This window comes from Pteropus alecto, unplaced genomic scaffold (assembly GCF_000325575.1).
Source record: "Pteropus alecto unplaced genomic scaffold, ASM32557v1 scaffold204, whole genome shotgun sequence".
Classification (NCBI taxonomy): Eukaryota; Metazoa; Chordata; class Mammalia; order Chiroptera; family Pteropodidae; genus Pteropus; species Pteropus alecto.
In genome coordinates, this window is record NW_006435766.1 from 1,773,107 (window position 1) to 1,792,038 (window position 18,932).

The 18,932-nt window shown below is 36.5% G+C and overlaps 1 protein-coding gene across 6 annotated transcripts in view; it reads right to left on the reverse strand.

Moving 5' to 3' along the window:
* CUL2 (cullin 2) overlaps positions 1-18,467 on the reverse strand; it is a 93,834-nt gene extending 75,367 nt beyond the window's left edge. For 2 of the 6 annotated variants that reach the window (XM_025046406.1, XM_025046409.1), the window contains exon 1: positions 18,061-18,236. The gene's annotated coding sequence lies outside the window, so the exon portion shown is untranslated. Of the gene's footprint in view, positions 1-17,774; positions 17,944-18,060; positions 18,237-18,302 lie in introns of those variants that run through there. The other 4 variants (XM_025046408.1, XM_025046407.1, XM_006911364.3 and 1 more) reach the window with 4 other exon arrangements.
* Between the last annotated feature and the right edge of the window lie 465 nt (positions 18,468-18,932).

Genomic DNA, 18,932 nt, shown 5'->3' on the forward strand with positions numbered 1-18,932 from the left:
ATCTATATGCTGCCTACAGGAGACCCACTTCAGATGTAAAGACACACACAGACTAAAAGTGAAGGGATGGAAAGATATTCCATGAAAATGAAAACCAAAAAAAAAAAGCTATGGTAGCTATACTAACAAAAAATAGACTTTGAAACAAAGACTGTAATAAGAGACAAAGAAAGAGTCTTGATGAAAAGAATAGGATATCACATTTGTAAATATTTACACACCCCACATAGGAACACCTAAATATATAAAGCAAATATTAACAGACCAAAAGGAAAAAATAGCAATACAATAATAGGAGGGGACATTAATACCCCACTTAAATCAATAGACAGATCATCCAGACAGAAAATCAATAAGGAAACACCAGCTTTAAAAAACACATTAGAGAAGACTTTTGGTCAAGATAGCAGAATAAGTAAACACTGTGCTTGCCTCCTCCCACGACCACATCAAAATTACAACTAAATTACAGAACCACCACACTTGAGAAACACCTGAAAAGTAGCTGAACACAATTCCTATAACTAATGATATAAAGAAGCAGCCACATCAAGACTAGTAGGAAGTACAGATGTGAAACGTGAAACGTGAAACGTGAAACAAGCTGGTCTTATACCCATGTGGCAGTTAAGAACTGGGAGGGATATCTCAGCTGAGGAGGTCCCCTGGAGAAGCAAAGGGCACCAGCCCTACACTGGGGTTCTCAACCCGGAGCACTAATGCTTGGAAGAGGAGTCCCACAACATCTAGCTGTGAAAATCAGTGGGAATCACATCCAGGTGATATATAGGGCTGCTAGAGTTCCAGGCATGCCTCTTAAAGGGACTATGCATGGACTGACATATTTGCCCGCTGAGTTCCAGCACTGGGGCAGCAGCTCAAAAAGCGTCAAGGACATACAGGAGAAACTGAATTGTCTAGCTTCAAGGAGAGAGCTGGAGGGACAGCACTGGCCAAGACAGATGTGCTGGCAGACAACGCTGTTTCTTTGTTGAGCACTCTCCCAACACAGCCTACAAGGGCAGGCAGGTACCACAGCTGAGTCTCCATAAACCTGGCTAAACCACTTGCTCCACCCTAGTGATTCCGAGACCCCACACCACCCAACCCACAAACCAGCCCAAACCTCTTTTGGCAGCTGTTCCTCACAAGTGCCAGCCTGGGTTCATGCTACAAACTTTCCTAAACTCTCTCAAAGGTCCACAAACCCCAAACAAGCAGGAGCTGGCCCCAATGTACCTCTTCCTCAGTAGCCTCAGGAACTAGTGACAGCCACCCTCAGTTTGCAGCATAGCATCTCGCAGGCACCTCTAAGTCCAGCACAGGCAGGTTTCAACCAGAGATCACTTTGTAGCTCCTAGTAGGTGGCCCAGGGTAAGGCACAGGCAGCAGCTGACCTGGGCCAGTACCAAAGCCCTTCCAAAGAGGCCTCTGAACCAAAGGGTGGACTTGGCAGGCACTAGAGTGTCCCACTAAAGCGAATCTCACTCCATGGGGTCAGCCCCTGCAAAACAGCTCGTCTACTGTAATCACAGCCAGTCAGCCTGAGGATCAGTCCCACTGACTGATGTGCCAACAGCAATCAAGCCTCAAGTGCAACAGCAAAGCACACACAACACACACAAGGGACACCCATGAAAGCACACAGCTCACATGGCCAGGGAGTCTGCACCACTGGGCGTCACAGGATACCTACATACAACATAAGGCCAATCTGCCCAAACTGGGAGATACAGCAGATCAGCCAAAATGAGAAAACAAAGAAACACATCCAAAATGAAAGAACAATACAAAACTCCGGAAAAAGAACTAAGCAAAATTGAGGCAATCTACCCGATACAGAGTTCAAAACACTAGTTTTAAGGATGCTCAGTGAACTTAGGAGAATAGATGATCTCAATGAGAACTTCAACAAAGAAATAGAAATCATAAAAATGTCAGAAATTAAGACTACGATAACTGAAAAGAAGGATATATTAGATGGAATCAACAGCAGAACAGATGAAGCAGTGAATCAAATTCGAAATTTGGAAGACAAGGGAACAGAAAACACCCAATCAGAACTGCAAAAATAAAATAAAATAAAATTTTAACAAGGATAGTTTAAGAGATCTCTGGGATGACATCAAACATAACATTTGCATCATAGAGAAAAGAGAGAGAGCAAGGAATTGAAAACCTACTGGAATAAATAATGACTGAAAACTTGCCTAACCTGGCAAAGGAAACAGACATACTAGTCCAGGAAGTGCAGAGAGCCGACAAACCAAGACACATCATAATTAAAATGTCAAAGGTTAAAGACAGATAGAGAACCTTAAAAGCAACAATAAAAAAAGTTACATACAAGGGCACTCCCACAGACTGTCAGCTGACTTCTCCACAGAAACTTTGCAGGCCAGAAGAGACTGGCATGAAATATTAAAAGTAATGAAAAGCAAGGACCTACAACCAAGATTACTCTACCCAACAAAGCTATCATTTAAACTTGAAGAAGAGATAAAGAGCTTCCCAGACAAGAAAAAGCTAAAGGAGTTCATCACCGCCAAACCAGTATTACAAGAACTGTTAAAGGGAATTCTTTAAGAAGAAGAAGAAGATAAAATATATGAATAATAAAATGGCAATAACTACAATACCAATCAATAATTACTTTAAATGTAAATGGATTAAATGTTCCAATGAAAAGACATAGGGTGGATGTAGAGAGAAGAAAACAAAACCCATACATATGTTGCCTACAAAAGACTCACCTCATATCAGACACACATAGACTTAAAAGTTAAGAAATGGAAAAGATATTTCATACAAATTGAAATGAAAAAAAAAAAAGGCTGGGGTAACAATACTTATTATCAGACAAAAGAGACTTTACAAGGACACCTATTACAAGAAGGACATTTCATATACAATAGCCAAGATAGAGATGAAACCTAATTGTCCATAAATAGATGATTGGATAAAGATGTGGTACACACATATATATATAAACAATGGTACATTACTCTTCCATAAAAAAGAACATAATCTTACCATTTGTAACAACATGGATGGGCCTAGAGGGTATTATGCTAAGTAAAATAAGTCAGACAGAGAAAGACAAATACCATATGACTTGAAGATAAAGAAACAATCAAAACAGAAACAACCTCATGCTACAAAGAACAAACTGATAATTGACAGATGGAGGTGGGGTTGGAGGAATGGGTGAAAAAGTTGAAGGGATGAAAAAGTACAAATTGGCAGTTACAAAACAGTCATGGGAATGTAAAACACAGAATAGGGAATATAGTCAATAATATTGTAATAACTGTACAGTGCCAGGTGGGTACTAGACTTATCGAGGGGGATCACTTCGTAAGTTATGTAAATGTCGAACCACATTACTGTATTGTATACCTAAAATTATTCTATATACCTGAAACTAATATAATAGTGAATATCAACTGTAATTAAAAAATTAAAATTAAAAAAATTAAAAAGCAAAAAACATATTAGAGCATATATACAGATATCCATCCAAAAGCAACAGAAAACATATTCTTCTCAAAAGCATACAACATTCTCCAGGATATATCATATGTTAGGCCACAAAACAAACAAGTCTTAATAAATTTAAGAAAATTTAAACCATATTACGCATCTTTTCTCACCACAATAGTATGAAACTATAAATGAATTACAAGAAGAAAACTCAAAAATTCACAAATATGTGGAGATTAAACAACATACTATTGAACGACCAATGGATCAAAAGAGAAATCAAAAGAAAATTTAAAAAAAAAACACCTTGCAACAAATGAAAATGGAAATCCAACAAAATAAAATTTATAGAATACAGCAAAAGCAGTGCTAAGAGATAAGTTCATAGTGATAAATGCTTACATCAAGAAACAAAAAATATCTCAAATAAACAACCTAATTTTACACCTCAAGGAACTAGAAAAATAAGAGGCCCAAAGTTAGTACAGGGAAGGAAATAACAAAGATCAGAGTAGAAATAAATGAAACAGATTTAAAAAACAATAGAAAAGATCAGTGAAACTACAGGCTGGTTCTTTGAAAAGATAAACAAAATTGACAAATCTTTTGCTAGACTCTCCAGGAACAAAAGAGGACTCAAACAAATAAAATCAGGAATTAAAGAGAAGACATTATGCCTGATATCAGAGAAATAAAAAGGATCATAACAGACTACTATGAATAATTATATGCCAACAAATTTGACAACCTAGAAGAAAGGGGCAAATTTTTAGAAACATATGACCTACCAAGACTGACTTGTGAAGAAACAGAAAATCTGAAAAGATTACTAAGGAGATTGCATCAATAATCAAAAACCTCCCAACAAAAGTCCAGGACCAGAGAGCTGCACTGGTGAGCTCTACTGAACCTTCAAAAAATTAATACCAATCCTTCCCAAACTCTTCCAAAAAATAGAAGAGGAAAGAACATTTCTAAACTCATTTTACAAGCCAGCATTACCTTGATACCAAAACCAGAGAAGGACACCACAATAAGAGAAAATTATGTCTCAACATAATAAAGGCCATATATGACAAACCCACATTAACATCACACACACTCACCACCATTATTCACCATAATATACTGGAAATCCCAGCCAGAACAATTAGGCAAGAAAAAAAAGGCATCCAAATCAGCAAAAAGTAAAACTGTCATTATTTGTAGATGACATGATATTATATATAAAAAAGCCCTAAAGACTCCACCAAAAAACTGTTGGAACTAATAAACAAAGTAAAGTTACAGAATACAAAATCAATGTACAAAACTGTCATGTTTCTATTAATAATAAACTATCCAAAAAAGAAATTAAGAAAATAATTCTATTTACAACAAAAAGAATAAAATACCTAGGAATAAAATTAAGCAAGAAGGTGAAAGACCCGTACATGAAAACTATAAACTATTGATTAAAAAAAAAAAAACCATGAAGACATAAACAAATAGATATTCTATGTTCATGGATTAGAATTAATAGTGTTAAATGTCCATATGAGCCGAAGCAATCTGCAGATTCAATGTAATCCCTATCAAAATTCAAATGGCCTTTTTCACAGAAATAGGGGCGGGCAGAGCTAAAATTTGTATAGAATGAAACAAAACAAAACAAAACAAAAACAACTCACAGATACACAGAACAGACTGGTGGTTGCCAGAGAGAGGGTTGAGGGGGAGGTAGGCTAAATGGGTAAAGAGGGTAAATAACTTCTAGTTATAAAATAGTCATGGGGATATAATGTATAGCATGGTAACTATAGTTAATAATACTGTATTACCACATCTTGAACTGCTGCTGAGAATGGCATCACCACCTGATTAAATTATAATAATCTAATATCATTCTGTATGACCCATGGGACTTCTGTACCAGCTAAAAAGTTGAAATCTGGAGTTTGGAGAAACATGGTGGAGTGAGAGACATCCCCAGATCTCTCCCCTTGAAACAACAATAAGCTGAACATCTAACAATCAACAAAAAATACCCAAACTGCACACCAGCACATCTGAGCATGGGATCTATGCATAAGAGCTACCACAGGTCAGAACTCCAGGTGTTGGGTGGTGGACTCGGAGAAATAAAGTCGCCTCTCGCAGCCACTGGAGCTCCCTGTAGGAGGAGTGGGAGGGAAGAAGGTGCGGCGACTTCCCCTGAACAGCCCTGCCTGGGAGAGCTGTGAGCTCCATATGGCCAGACATCAGGGCAGAAAGCAGAGAAGCAGGACGGCAGAGAAACAACAATTGATTTTTACCAGCCACGGTTACAAAACCGAGGCTGAGCCACAGACTGTCACCCACAACCTAGAGGGCCCTTTCTCCCATATCCTCCAAGACTGAACACCACAGAGCCCAGGGGAATCTGAGCAAATGCTACTGAAACTGTCGCTAACACTGACAAGGACTGAGACTGAGAGTAGTGAGCGTCATTAAACATCTATAAGAAAAAAAAAAAAAAGGCATTATTTAGGCTTTATATAAAGCAGGGTTCCAAGAGGCTTAGACAACACCTACTGGAAACCAAAAGAAAAGCACCTCCTTTGCAGCAGGCTAAAGAGAGAGATCTTATTATATAATACTGTACTGCACATTTGAAAGTTGCTAAGAGAATAAATCTTAACTTTCTCATCACAAGAAAAATTTTTATAACAATATGGTGATGGATGTTAACAGACATACTGTGGTAATCATCTGGCAATATATACAGAAACTGAATCATCATGTTGTACACCTGAAATTAATGTATCAATTATACTTCAATAAAAAAGAAAATGATAGACAATCCACAGCCTGGAAGAAAATACTTGTAAATTTTGTAAAATATATATCTGATATAGTATACACACACACACACACACACACACACACACACAGAGAGAGAGACAGGACTGGTACCCAGAATATATAAAACAAAGCTCACTAATAAGATAACCTACAAACAAACTAACGAAAGACCCAGATAGTTCAGAAATACTGATGGCAAATAAGCACATAAAAGATGCCCAATATCATTAGTCATCAGGGAAATGCCTATTAAAATCTCAGTAAGATATCACTACACACATATTAGAATGGCTCAAAAAACTGACAGTATCAAATGCTGATAAGGACATGGAACAAATGAAACTCTTTGCTGCAGATGGAAATTTGGAATGAAATAACCATGTAAGCAGTTTCTATTAAAACTAAACATACACCTTCCATGTGACCCAGCAATCCCATTTCTCTGTATTTATACATGAGAAATGAAGACATGTATTTACAAGAAACCTAACACAATTTCTTAGAGCAACTTTATTCATAACTGCCAAAAACTGGAAACAATCCAAATGTCCATCAACTAGTGAATAGAAAAACAAAATGTAGTGCATTCACACAACAGTACACACACTACTCGGCAATAAAATGAAACAAATCACCGATATATGGACAATAGATGAGTCTCAAAATCATAATGCTAAGTGAAGAAGACAGATTCATTAGGCTACATATTATACAATTCAATTTGTGACACTCTGGAAAAAGTAAAAATATAGGGACATGTATCAGGTCACTAGTTGTCACTACACAGAGCCATCAGCCTTTTGGGGGTGATAAACTATTCTATATCTTGACTGTGGTAGTGGTTATACCAACAAAAAAAAAGCTAACAAAATTCAAAGAACTATATATATTTTAAGGTGAATTTTACTATGTGTAAGTTATACCTCAATAAACCTGACCCCTCAAATGCAACACGTCCATCCTTTTCTAGTATTTCACATATCAGTAATGACATCATCATCCACCCCACTCAAGCTAGAAATTTTAATCATTCTTGATTTCTTACTCTCTTCTATAAATCAATCCTATCAATCAACCAGTTCTGTCAACTCTATCTTCTAACCATCTCCTGAACCCATCCATTTCTTCCCATTCCCACTGACATCCCCCTAATCCGAACCTCCATCTCTGACCTAACTATTGCCATAGTCTCCTAAATGACATGCCTGTATCCCCTTTTGCCACCTTGGTACATTCCATATACTGGGCCAATATAAGCTTTTCAAAATATAAACCTAATTATATTATACCCTCTGCTTAAAATTCTTCAAATACTTTAACTTATAATCTTTAGTATATATCACATTTTATTAATAAAAAACCCTGCTATTTTAACCTACCACTGAGAGACTTTTCCAATAAAATTCAGTAAATACTAATATTCTGATTTTAAACATCAGTTATCAGTTTTAAGGGAATAGGTAGGTAATATGGTAGATGAGAATAAAGAAGCAATCGGGAAAATCAAGTTGATAAACTATCTAGATTTCTGATAGAAATGTTCTAAAATTTCTTTTGCTTAAGTTTTTCTCCTTACTACATATACTTCACTCCTCAGAACATTAAAAGCTGACCTGTCACTAACCTTCTTTCCTTTCTTCTGGGAATCTTAACTTTCCTGTGAGTGTTTGGTTTCTGAAGTTGAAAGAGAGCACCAAAATGACACGGACTGCCCCTAAATATGATGTGTTAAAATAGCCTGAGAAAATTCCCACCAAAAACATTTGTAAAAACAAAGTTACTACTAATAGCAGAAATAAAAAAGATAAAACTTTGCCAAGATGAGATGGATTTTAATTTGAAGTGATACTGTTCTTCACTTAGACATTTTTTATACAAAGAAGTGATTTGAATAATTACATTTCAGCAGGTAAAGCAGTTAAAGAATCTCAAAGCATTCGATTTTAAGTACAGAACTGAGGTTGGTGCATAATTAAACTAGTAAGCTAGTTTAGTAAAATGTATAATAACTGTGTTTAACATTAATGAGCTTAACCACTGAGAAGTGTTTTGTTGTGCCACATTTTAGTTAATCCAAATCAATAATGTAAATGGCTAAACATTTAAGATTGTGATTCTCTTTTTATTAAAATAAATAAATTACCAAATGATAACTTTTTATTTCAGTACTGATTACTATCTGCAATAAAAATATGGCCACTCCAAAAACTACAAATAAGATATAATACTTGGGCCTAAATTAACTTCAGATAAGTTAATATGCTATAATTAGTTTTTTAAAATGACATTCAGTGGGTTAGGGCAGGTTATATTCTAAGTACACAAAATAAAGAAAATATTTGACCCAATAAAAAGCATTAACAACTTTCAATATTTTCCATTTCCAAAACTGCTGCTGGTGCACACTGACCCAAAATGCTACCGTAATTTCATATGAAAATAGGATCCAAGAATATGCATCTAAATACTTTCATCTTACTGTATCAAATGTATGACTTATTAGACATTGCCAAGAGATATTTTTGTTATTTGGAAGGTCGGGGTACAATGCTTTTTGTTGCAATATGTTTGACCCATGGAGCTCTAAATACTCCACAAATGTCATTTCTATCATATAACTTTCCTACTAACAAATTCCTAATAATACATTCTCAAGAGAGAGTAAGTGAGAGCGAAAGAGAGAAGAGGGAGAGAGAAAGAAAGCTGAAGGAAAAACAGTAAAGAGAAATACAGCAGTCTGTCATCAATTGCATTTGGCAAAATATATAGGAAGAAAATCTGAAAGTCTAAAAAAAAAAAGCAGGGGACAGTGAGGAATAGGGAATGTATCATAGTACAATAAATAAGTTGTAAAAGGTATCTACTTCCAAAATAAAACCACTTGACCAAAACAGAAGATTTGTCTTCTTCAATCTCAGTAAACTTGAGATTCTCCCGAGTTGTAAGACTGTACTTCAAGTTTTCACATCACTCTCATCGACCTGAAGTTTAATATTTTTTTCACTTGCTTTCTCATTTTTTTTTTCTCTTAATAATCTAGGCAAGGAATTCAAGAAACAAACAAGCCTTAAAAAGCAACTGTTCTCACGTATGTTTCTCAGATGAGTTTGAGAACTTGAATTTGTCTTAATCCCTCATGGGTAGGCAAACCCACTTGGCATGCATGCTAGACAAAGCTGTAACCAACCAGCCCTTTCGCAAATAATCAAAACATTAAGAGCACATTTTTTCCTAGGCCTGATCTTCTATCCAAATATTAAAAAGAGCTACTTAATCATTCTTCCTTTGCACTACCCAATGATTTCCAATGTATGTTAGTCCATTCTTTCGAGAGCTAAATTAAGTCACATATACATAAACCTTGGATTTAAATCTTTTCTCACAAACAGGCTAAGATGCTAAGTTTAGTAGTAATTTTCATTGCTTTATCTGAGTATTTTTCTTTTTTTCATTTCTTGGTTATGGAGTTACATTGCTTTTAAAGAGGAAGGAGATCACACTAACCAATTTCTAGTGGTTTTGCATTGTAAAAATATACAGAACCCTTGCTTCGCCTTCCAATTCTTATCAACTTAGTTTATCACTATTTCTCAATTGGTCTTCAGACAAATTAATCTATGTGGCAGATTCTAAATAATGTATTAATTCCCACCTATGTCCTGGTACTGCTAGCCAAAGAAGACACAGACCCAGGAGAAAAAAAAAAAAATTATACAGATATAGCAGATACATATCAACTTTGCTGACTACCTCATTTAAAATCCCAAAGCAGCTTTCGGTATGGACAACATAACTTCATACAGTCCCATTCTGTCACTAAGTGTCCTTTAAGGTAAAGAATAAAAACAACCCAATAAAGCAAGTTATAAAAATTAATTCAACATGACACTCATTTTCCCACGGGAGAGACACGGAGTAGGATGTACTCTGCCAATACTTTACCATCATCATAAAAGCATATAATTACAGAGCTGTGAAAAAAACAATAGCAACCCTTTATTAACCTCATATATTCTAGAAACTAAACATATTACATTATACACATTATCTCATTAATTCTCAAGAATATCCATAATATGGCTATTATTATTCTCCCTGTTTTAAAGATGTGAGACTGGCATTTAGAAAATTAGTGTAAAATACATAGAATTACTAACTACCAAACACAGAATTTGAACCCGGATCTATGTGGCTTTACCACACAGCTCTTATTCACTGCCCTCTACTGCATTTTTATTATTTGCAACTGTAGAAACTAGAGTTGACTCAGAGGAAATGGATGGATGATAGTGCAGCTCTCTAGCTGAAGGCAAGTTGCATCCAAAAAGCTGAATGTGTTAGGGTAGCCGAGGAAGTTTCTGCTAGAAGTAAAAACATTTAAAAAAAAAAAAATTCTGGTCTTAAAATGAAAAGTTTGTGAGTCAAGAAACTAATCTTCTAAATTGGCTCGGTAATGACAATGTGATCCTAGGCTAGTTGCTGCTTCATTTTCCCCATCTGCACAACATAAAAATAGTATAAGACACATTATTTATAAATACATTTCAAGTTTGCTAAGATGAGGTAGTATTATTTTCTACTCTTTTCTGTAATTTTACTTTTCCATCCATGCTACTGAACAAAACTACTGTTGCTGAAATCTTCATGTCTTTACTTTTTCTCATACTTTATTCCCATACTAAAAGGCTTTTTTAACTCTATTTTTCTCATAAGTTCATTTTAATGTTTATCAGTTTTAGAGAGAGAAAAATGCAATCACTTTCCACATAAGGCCATATAATTTCCTTCATCCTTGATTTTCTTCTTTATAACTGCTCTTTTTTCAGCCCTCTGAAATAAACTCCAAGCTAGTTTGGCACTATCTATCTTTAAGTGCCAACATTAAGCTATCTACTAATAATCCATGCAAAATACTCTGTCCTTACTTACACTATATACAAAAATTAATGCAAAATGGATCTAAGACCTATATTTAAGAGCTAAAACTGTAAATTCTTAGAAGAAAACACAGGGGAAAGCTTTATGACAGTGGATTTAGCAGTGATTTCTTGACTATGATGCCAAAAACATAGGCAACAAAAGAAAACATATATAAATTGGTCTTTATCAAAATTTAAAACTGTCACACATCAAAGGACACTACAAAGAGTAAAAGGACAACCTACAGAATGGGAGAAAATATTTACAAATTATATATCTGATATGAGATTAATAACCAGAGTATATAGAGAACTATACCTCAACAATATTCAACTTAAAAGGACTTGAATAAACATTTCTCCAACAATAAACAAATGGCCAATAAGCACATGAAAAGATGCTCAACAAATGTTAGAGAAATGCAATCAAAACCACAATGATACCACTTCACACTCAGTAAGATAGCTATTATAAAAACAAACAAACACAAAAAATATAAGAGAGAATGTGAAGAACTGGAACCTTTGCAAATTGCTGGCAAGAATGTAAAACAGTGCAGCCACTATTGAAGAGAGTTTAGCTGGATTTCAAAAATCTAAATATAGAATTATCATATGCATCCAACAACTGCACTCCTAGGTATATACCCAAAGGAACTGAAAGCAGAGACTGAAAAAGATGCTTGTGTTCCAGTATTCGTTGCAGCATTATTCACAACAGCCAAAAGGTAGAAACAACACAAGTGTCCATCAACAGAATAGATAAGCAAAATGTGGTACATACACAAATGGAATATTATTCAGTCATCAAAAAATAAGAGTTCTGATACATCCTACAACATGGATGAACCTTGAAGATATTATGTCAAATCAAATAAGCCAGACACAAAAGATAAATACTTTATCATCCTACTTATATGAGGCATCTAAAATAGGCACATTCATAAAGACAAAAAATAAATTATAAGTTACCAGATGCTGGCAGGAGGGGGAATGGGGAGTTATTGCTTAATGGTTACAGTTTCTATTGGGGGTAATAAAAAAAAATTGGAAATAGATAGTGGTGATGGGGACACTGTGAATGCAATAAATGCCAGTATACTTAAAAACCATTAGAATGGTAACTTTTGTTATGTATATTTTGCCACAATAAAAACAATACAAAAAAAAAAAGCACTGTCCTTATTCTAAGCACTTAAATGGACAACAAAGTTCTGATGCAAAAGTATCTAAGTCTCAGTGCAAAGTGCTCTCGAAAAAACTTTAAATGGATGCTTAATAGTCAAAACAATACTTAAAACTATGACGACAAAATGTCATTATTTTTGGTTGATAGACCAAATAAAAGATAAGTATTTTGAGACATAGCTTAAATTTTCCAAGGCTGAGGACTATTTGGGAATCTTCTTTGTCACATTTATTCATTATTTTGGTGTCATCATACTACTTACAGGATTATTATAACTATTAGAAAAGTATGCTCTATTTCTCACTATCAGAAAATACCAGTTATAAATAAAGGGGGATGGCTAGTATACACTCTGTAGTATTTGATTATAGTTATCAGTATGAACTCATGGTTTTTTATGCACACGCACAGATAAAAAGATATAGAAATACATAGATGTTTATATATGCATGGGTTAGGATACCTACATATATTTCTAGCTCTGTCACTGAGAGGGCCAATGAACAATGACACCCCAGTGACACTGAGTACACACAGCATCCAGATCTTGGCTCCTAAATACCATTCTCTATTAAAAAGAACCAGAGCTCCTTGGAGAAACGACTGATTCCAGGGCTGCAGCAGAGAAAATACAAGAGCCAACCTAAAGGCCATTGCTAGATCTTGAGCAATAAAATGATAGTTTTAGATTATAAACCACAGAATAAAACAAATATCTATAACTCAACACTGATATAAACAAATTACTGAATAAATAAATGTGGAAAGGTGACAGTTCATCCTTACAGAAGAATTTCAATTAATAAATGTAGAAGGAAATGAGAAAAATATAAAATCATTAAGTGACCCTTTCTGTAATTGTCTACCAAAGAATTCTGCAATGAGTTTGCAAGAGTTTGAGAATAGGGTATCCGCATAGTTTCAAATAATCTACCCAAGATGGCTAGTACTTACAAAGAGAAAAACAGTTATCTTTACAAGTAGAGAAATTTGACAGATATGACCTTAACCAAACGAGAGCTAACATCATCTCTAACAGGATATACTGACATCCTGTAACCTGTGATATGATGTACTGAAAAGACTCAACATCACTTCAGTAGTATTTTGCCAAAAATGCATAACCTCAATCTAATGAGAAAACATCAGACAAACTCAAATTGAGAGACATTCTACAAAGTAACTGATCATACTCATCACAACTGTTAAGGTCATAAAAGATGAGAAAAGATTGTCACAGATAAGAGACTAGGGAGACTTAGCCAAATGCCATGTCTGATGCTGGACGGAATTCTAAAACAGAAAAAGATCATTAGTGGAAAAACGGGTGAGATTCAAATAAGGTCTGTAGTTAGTTTAGTTAATAGTAGTGTACAATGTTGAATTTCCTGGATTTGATCATTATGTTCCGGTTCATGTAAGTTAACACTAGGGAAAGCTGGGTGAATGATATACCTGAGTTTTCTGTACCAGTTTTGCTACTTTTCTGTTAAGTCTAATACATTTCAAAACAAAGTTTTTGTAAGGTTTTTTAAGAAGTATCCTGTACTTTCTCTCCTTTAACTGAATTAAAAAAAAAAAAAAAGTTGAGAAATTCAAGTCATATTTATACAGGATAAATTCAACATTTCATTATTTGAAAAGTAACCAACATTAGAATAAGACAAGTTATGGAGTTAATACTTATTGAGTATTTACTATATTCAAGACCTGTACCAGGTGCTAGAAATGTTGCCTTCAAAAAGTTTATAGTTGATAAAAAATAAAAATGATAAACTGTTAGCCTGACTGATGAAAAATTCTGACACACACATATAATCAATCAGACTATAACCTAATGATTAAATAACAACAGTTACGTCATTTATAATGTTAACATTTGTAAATGAAAATCCTTTGGATAACTAAAATCTTCAAATAGGACATTAACACCTGTACATTTACAGAGCCTAAGTAAGCTTAACAAATTCACTACACATATTTCATACAGTAGTCTCATATGTAATAATGTCTAATGCTTCACAAAGTATTATTATTTTCTATCAAAGATTATATTTCTCCAACATAGAAACTAGCTGCTTACTTTAATCTGAGGCAAAAAAAAAAAAAGAGAGCGGTAACAATAACAAAAATAACCACAAAAATCAAACTCAACTAAACTAAATGGTTATTAAACCAAGAACAATCAAAGAAAAAAAAGGTAGATCAATTTATATAGAAAGTATCCAGCTAAAGACAGCCAGCTGAAAATCAAAATGTCAACCAATACAGAAAGTATTTTAAATTCAGTGAACATAATATGTGTCTGGATTTTTAATTCTTCAAAATAATAATGCTTAAAGAAACTTAAATACTCCATATCCCCTCCACCAGGTGACTCAATCAACAGGGTTTAACTGCACTCCAAAAGTTGTTGCAAATGCTAACATCATGCTCTTAACACTACTCATTGTTTCAAAACTTGTAAGAATCAAAGGAACTGTATACTGTTCTACCACCTCCAATAGGCCTTTCCAAATCAAAGTAGTAATATAGGATGAATCTATATATTAAAGATAGTAACACAAGGATTATGCTAACATCTGCAATGTAATAGAAACACTACTGTTACATTAAAAGAGATAGATCACTCTGAACAGATACTGCAATTAACTGATTACTGAGAGAATTTAATCTTACATCTCAAGTATCAATAACTCGTTGTAAATCTCATGATAGCATTCCAAATTTTGACTTGTTTTTCCAAGATTTAACATTAGCCATTCAGAAGTCTTCAAAATATGATTCAAGGCCTGATCCTGTCATCAATTTATTTGAATTTAACTGATAGCACATGAATGAAAACACCCTTTCAACAATACTCATTTTTCAATTATACAAAGACAGCAGGAAGAAAAAGAGGGAACCCCCTCCAAAAATGCAAACTTTCATAAAAAGTCTCACAAAAAGCAACAGCTCTTTAAACAACTGCACATCTGTACATCAAAACTCAAAGGGGGCAGTGCCCCATAGCTTTCTCCTCAGCTTTCTACATTCTTTCTTTAGGGAGATCCACCCTGTTTCATAACTTTTAAATACTATTTAATGCTCTAAAAGGTAATAAGGTGTCAAAGCAGGTGAAGTACGCTACTAATTTTTCAAAGTGGGGGGAAGAAAACATACATATTTGCTTATACATGCACAAAATGTATTTTTGGAAGGATATGAAAGAAAACACTAACACTGGATCCAACCAAAACTGGTTGAGTGGAAAATAAGGTAGATTTTCATTTTATACCCCATCGAACATTTTATAATTTGAATCATGTGTGGTTTTTATTCAAAATATAAATAACCCAACAAATGCTGATGACTCCCCATCTCTCTTTCTCTCCTCACTAGAATTCAAGTCCCACGAAAGCAGAGATTTTTGTCTATTTTTTTCACTACTATATCCCCACTGCCTGGTCCACAGCTGGTACTTGAAAAATGTGTTGAATTACTCCTTAACCTCTCCACTAAATTCCAGACTTGTACATCCAAGTGCCTACTTCTCACTTCTGTCTGAACATCTAATAAGTCCTACTTAACATGTTCAATTCTACCCTATCCCCATACAACTTGCTTACCTCATCTCAATACATGGCATCACCATTTTCCAGCTAAAGCCCAAAACCCAGGCCTCACCCTGTCCCAATCAACTGCACTTTCATCCAACCCACAAGTTCAATAAATACCTCTATCTCCAAAATATATTTCAAACCCTTTTTCACTTGTCTCCAATACTCTAACTACTCAACCTGTCAAAGCCTTCTCACTGGTCTCCCTGCTCTTTTTCCTCTTATCCAATCTCCCCCCAGTCAGACTGTGTAAGTCGGGCCCTATCACTCCCAGTTTCACAAAAATTCCAATAGCTTTCCAACATACTTTGAAAATAAAAGCCAAAGGCCTCTGGACAATAAGACTTCACATGATATGGCCCCTGGCTGTGACCTCACTTCTTATCTTACACAGGGCCCACCTTCACTAAGCTTTCTCTGGTTTGCTGAACCCAAGCTAGATACCACCTCTAGGCATTTCCATTTGTTGTTCCTCAGACAGGAACACTCTTCCTTCAGATTGCCAAAGGCTAAATCCCTCTCATTTTTCAGATATCAGGTCAAAGTCACCTCAGATAGGCCTTTCCTGACCACATCAAGTGAAGTAGTCTTCTCCCAGTCACTATCACGACTCCCTATTTTATTTCCTTCATAACATTTATGATTCTCTGAAATTATTTTTATTTATTATTGTCTGCCTCTCCCTCCACCACATCACCAAAATTGAAGCTCCAGGAGTACAGAAATTTCACGTGTCTTGTTCATTGTTGTAGCTCTAATGCTTGCAATAATGCTAGGCATAAGAAAAAGGTGCTTAATATTTAACTAGTAGATAAGGCAAAACTGACTTTAAAGAAATCTACGACATTTAATTTAGTGATAGACTGGTGAAGATAAAAGACATAGATAAACTTATCTTCACATTCATAAAACAAAATCATCAGAGAGGTTGGAGAGTAAGGTAAAAGTATTTCACATGCATATCAACATTCAAACACATAAAAAAGGTTTTTTCACACACCATGTACATGCATACTGCAGAAATGTGCTCCCAACTTATAAACATCTGAAAAAAAACTTAAGAATAATAATTCAAAACACGGGTATACATGTTATTTCATCTGTGACTCTTTTGGAAGGGTTTTCCAACACTGGATTTGGGCAAAAGAGGCAAAGTATAACCAATGTGTTCTTGGAAAGGAATGTGAGATTCTGAAGGGCAGGGAACAGTCTTTTGAGTGTTTTTAAAAATCAGTCATAACAGTGATTATTTCCTATAGTTTACTATGAATGTTGGTTTGAACAGACCTAGTTCAAAGATTTTGCTACTGTAAAGTCACAGTACATAGTGAATGTTAACAGTTTATATCTTATTATTTTCAAATTTTAAACTTCCAAAGTGCTGCCCTTCAACTGGTAACAGTAATCCATGGGGGAAAATCCATGAATTGCAGATTGTTATTAACAGTAACAGTCTGCAATTCACAGGTGTTTTATTCACATGCACGTATTTGTGGGGTGGTAGAGAATGGTCCAGACTCCCCAGCATGTAAGTGCTCCAAAGAGAGCCTAAGGATCTCATTTCACCAGACCCTAAGTGTTGAGACAGGTCTAGCATGTACGTTGGCTACTCTTCCCCATAGCTATCCATCTTCTCTGTCTGCGAAAACAAAAGTGAAAATACTCGTGGTAAGGATGTAAGAGATTGATGCCCTCTCCCCCAAACACAGAGTTGTGTATCCGTGAGCACGTAAATAAGCAGATGAGTAGACGCACTCTCACCTTGCCTCCTTCAGAGGAAAATGGGGCCGAGGGAGGGGCGGCCAAGGCCGGGTTGGGGAGGCCCGTGATTCAGTCCAGGGGGTGGCCGGGCTTAAGGGTCAGCGCTCCGGGGAGCCAGGGTCACTTATGGGACACCATCTTCCCTGGCCAAGCCCCTGCCACTCCTCTCCCCTCCCCCCTCGTCGCCCCCAACTCCTTTCCTCCGCCCTATCTCCGCCACCCATCAACCGGGAAGGGAAGTTTCCGGGCGCCTGCAGCCCGGCTCCCCGACCCTCAGCGGGGTTACCTTCTGCAGAAGCGGGACAGGGGGCAGGGGACAAGGGGAGGGGAGGCAGCCCGAAGGAATGAAGGACGAGGCCCCGGCGAGGAAGGTGGGCGGCGGCGGCGGCGGCTGTCACTCGCGTTCCCCTGCTCACAGCGCTGCCATTACTGTGCCCGAGGCCGCCTCCCCGGCCGGCCGCCGCCACCCGCCCTAAAGACACGGGGGGTGCGCCGCGAAGCCCGGGAGCCCGCGCGCTGGACGCTCACCTGCCGCCGCGCGGAGACACAAAGAAGCCGGGTCGGGACAGGGGAAAAGGGGAGTGGGGAGGGGAAAAAGGACAGGCTGGTTACCGGATCCGTGAAACAACCGTCTTCCCGAGCGCCCGACTTTTCCCAACACACACCCTCCCTCTTCCGCTACCTCAAAGTCCCCCCTCGGAGCGCAGTGGTAGAGTCCATGTTACGGCAAGCGCAGAGAGCCCGCTTTAGTGCAATTGCGAAAGGCCACGGAAATCAACACAGAATCTGAAGGGAATCCTTGCGGCGCTCACCAGAATGAGGCAATCACGGATCGCTGTGCTCAAGAGACCCAGTACCCACCAGGCTGGGGGATGACATACTAATGACAATATATCAGAAAGGTGTTTTCAACAAAAGTATTATCCTTTGAATTGTTTCAGACCTGTGTGAATATTCTCAGCACCACACATTTCCACGGGCTTTTCAAATAATCAGAAATATATTGGCAAAACTATTTTTTCCTCTGACATACCCTTTTTCTAGTGGGTTTTCATCTGTAGACAAATTCTGAAACATAAATGTATTTTCAATAAAACTTCTTTTCGGAGTCTTGACCACTAACTCCCCACCTCCCCCACCACCATCATATCAGTCTGA